The sequence below is a fragment of the Dendrobium catenatum genome, unplaced genomic scaffold, assembly GCF_001605985.2.
Source record: "Dendrobium catenatum unplaced genomic scaffold, ASM160598v2 fragScaff_scaffold_130, whole genome shotgun sequence".
Taxonomy (NCBI): domain Eukaryota; kingdom Viridiplantae; phylum Streptophyta; class Magnoliopsida; order Asparagales; family Orchidaceae; genus Dendrobium; species Dendrobium catenatum.
Genome location: NW_021318592.1, coordinates 271946 through 275416, shown reverse-complemented (window position 1 = coordinate 275416; position 3471 = coordinate 271946). Strand labels below are relative to the sequence as shown.

The window sequence follows — 3471 nt, the reverse complement described above, 5'->3', positions numbered from 1 at the left end:
TCAGTGTGTGCTAGTCTAATACCGACGAGTATAAGAATTTACAATAAATCGAGAACGGCGGAGATGCTGTAATATGGTATGGTTAAAAACATTTATTGAAATAATATACCGTGAGGCCCAAATAATGGAAAAATATTTAGTATCAAATTATAAGAATAAAAAGGGTTAAATTGATAAATCAGCATAATAATTTCATTCATTAATGACATAGATGAATGGAATGAGACACAGACAGAAATTGATTATTGGAAAATGTTCCATTTTACGGAAAAATAAACACACACACACTAATATATATCTATAATATGATTTTTATGTGTAAGAATTGATAGACTATGATGTTGTTTGGTTGCTTTGCCAAAAAAAAGAAAAGACAAAATACTAAAGATATTATAAAAAATATAATGACTGTGAATTAGATTTGTTGATTGAGCGTAAACAAATGAACGAGATTTCTTTTGTTGTATTGAAGTAAATAATTCAATGTAAGTTACTATGGTGGTCAGCATAGCTGCGAGAAGACAACGGCATGAGCATGGTGATGATAGTGGCTGGTGTGCAATGCCCATAGTGACTTTGGCGGGCGGACAGGCCTGCGCTTTCACGCGTTAGTGAAAGAGGTGGTCCGAGATGGCGATTGAAGGCGGAGGCAGAGGTGGTTAGCAAGGAATGGCGAGGTTATATATATATATAAACAATTATCAAATTTAAAACTAGATATGGAAAGATTTCAAATAAAATAAAATGATCTAACGTAATACATGTCATGAGTTATATGCATGCTTTGAAGGATGAGCACTAACGATCTTGTGAAGGACAGTACCAAAAAAAATCAATTAGAAGAGTACATCCAACGCGAAGTTTAAGTCTTATGTATTCATCTTGGAAATAATTACAATAGATATTTTTGTATGTCATTTTTTGAAGATAGTCTGACAAAAATGAAACTTAGAATAATCACAGTTTAGAGTACAAGGGCTTTGGAGTAGCGAAACAAAATATTAGTGATTGGCTCACAATTTCCATAGATGTAGAAATAGTAATTATCAAGCAATAATAGTGGACGATCCGGTAATAAATTACGGTATAGGCTTACATATCCTAGCTCGTTTATACAAAAGAATAAGATACTAGGAAGGATATAACTTCTAAAATTAAAGATGCGTCGTTAAAATAGAAAAAAACCTTGAAAGAATTATATGATGAAGGATTATCATAAAGATTAAAAGGTAAGCTTTGCTAAAAATGATTACTAGGATCAATTATACTATGTGGATCTGGGCATTGAGATAAAATGCAAAATTACAGTAAATTAGTTTTGATAATAAGTTAATAGTACAAGATTCATCAATAATACGGGTGGATAAAATCAAGATAAGGCACAGGAAGGAAAAATAATAGACCAGAATAAATTGGCTATAATTTATGACTACAGTTTAGCATAAACTAGTAACGTGGGCACCCCAACAGAAGCTAATGGAGATGAAAGAATAATAAAGCAACCTCAAATAGCTGGAATAAGTTGCCAGCGATGATGATGATGAATATCATAGTTTGAGCACTAAATCTTTACTACAAAGAAATATTTTCAAACCAGTTTAACAGGAAAACAGATCTATTGTTTCAACTCTCAAGATTTTATTCCAGCAGAAAGTTTATGATCAATACTATCGTTGCTAGGTCCCAAGTCCTGGATGAGAAAAGTGGAGGTTTGCGTTAGGTAGTTGACAGCCAGCATAAAAATTGTCGAATAATAATGACATGAATTCTTTAAGAAATTGTGTTAATGCTAGGGCATCCCCTGGAAGCGACGCGCTGTATGGTTTGAATACAATGACAAGTGTGCAAGGGCCGCTGCACCGGCGCCCGGGTGTAATGTTAAATAGGCAAGGGCTCCCACATCAAAGACGGATGTGGGCAAAGAAGCTAGTCCATGATACTAAAATTAGGATAGGAACTTAGAATATAGGTTCTCTTACAGGAAAATTAATGAAATTAATAGATATTATGATTCATAGAAAGATAAATATTTTGTGCATTCAGGAAACTAAATGGGTTGGAGAGAAGGCTAAGGAAATTGATAGTTTAGGATTTAAACTTTGGTATTCGGGTAGGAGTCGTACTAGAAATAGTGTAGGTGTTATTATAGAAAAGAGTTTGAAAGATATTGTAATAAAAATTAATAGGATTGGAGATAGAATTATAGCTTTAAAGATTGTTGTTGATGATAAGATTGTTAATATTATAAGTATTTATGCTCCTCAAGTAGGTTTGGATATGAGTTCTAAATTAAATTTTTTGAATGACTTAGAAGAATTATTACAAAAAATAGCTCTAAAAGAAAGAGTTTTTATTGGAGAAGATTTAAGTGGACATGTTGGCAGAGAGGTAGATGATTTTAAAAGCATTATGGTGGCTATGGTTTTGAAACAACAAATGAAGGTGGCAAGACCATATTAGATTTTTGTTCAACTTATGATTTTCAATTGCTAATATCTTATTTTAAAAAAAAAGAATGAGCATCTCATCACTTATAAAAATGGATATATAGTACAACCCAGATTGACTATTTTCTTATAAGTATAAGAAAATTAAGATCGTTTAGATTTGGCAACACGATGGGCAGGATAGAGTGATGATAGTAGAGGCTGGGAATAGTCGCGGCGCCAAAGTGGAAAATTTATTTACCCCAAAATCGATTATTAGTATATTGGACTTTAAGATAATGGGGATAACAAAAAATAAATGTAAAATGATATTCTAGAATTAGAGGGGCATTCAAGGAAGTATAAACAAAAAATATTTTTAAGAGTAAGGATTTCAGATCTAAGAATTTCTATCTATGACATGAGATGCTAATGTTATGTGGGAAACAAGTGACTAGTGAATATTAAAAATTACAAAAGATGTGCTTGGAATATCAAAAGGAAAATCTCCTAGAGTAAATTAGGCTTGGAGAAAGAAATAAGTTTAAAGAAAAATCCAAATTGGTGCAAGCAAAATATGTAAAAGTAAGAATTTGTTATAAAGAATTGGTTTTAAATTTTAAGAAAGGCTCCTTGATAATTGAAACGATATAAAGAGCCTCATAAGGATCTAAGATAAGCAATATCCGATTGCAAAGACTTAGCTTTTTAGTGATTTATCATGATAATTAATACCTAAGGAAGGGAGAAAGATAATGTTATAAGTTAGCCAAACAACAGAGATATGCATAGTAAGTGGAATTTTAATTCAAGTGAGTTGCATTAAGAGTGAAGATCCAAAAAAATACCTTTCTTAAGAAGATGATATTCAACAAAGATGTGGATGAGATAATTTTGCTAAGCTTTTTAATAAAAATTGTGATGAATAAGATTTGGACTTATCAGTGTACCCTTTTTAGACTACTACTAAATGAATAGATAAAGATGATGAATAATGCGTATGTGTAGGCAGAGTTCTACATTCTTGAGAGAGAAAACAAGGCAT

The 3471-nt window shown here is 31.8% G+C and overlaps 1 protein-coding gene across 1 annotated transcript in view; it reads right to left on the bottom strand.

The window, feature by feature from the left end:
• LOC110109761 (uncharacterized protein At2g24330) overlaps window positions 1-3471 on the bottom strand; it is a 6716-nt gene that overhangs the window by 1939 nt on the left and 1306 nt on the right. The gene's annotated exons all lie outside the window — the stretch shown is intronic.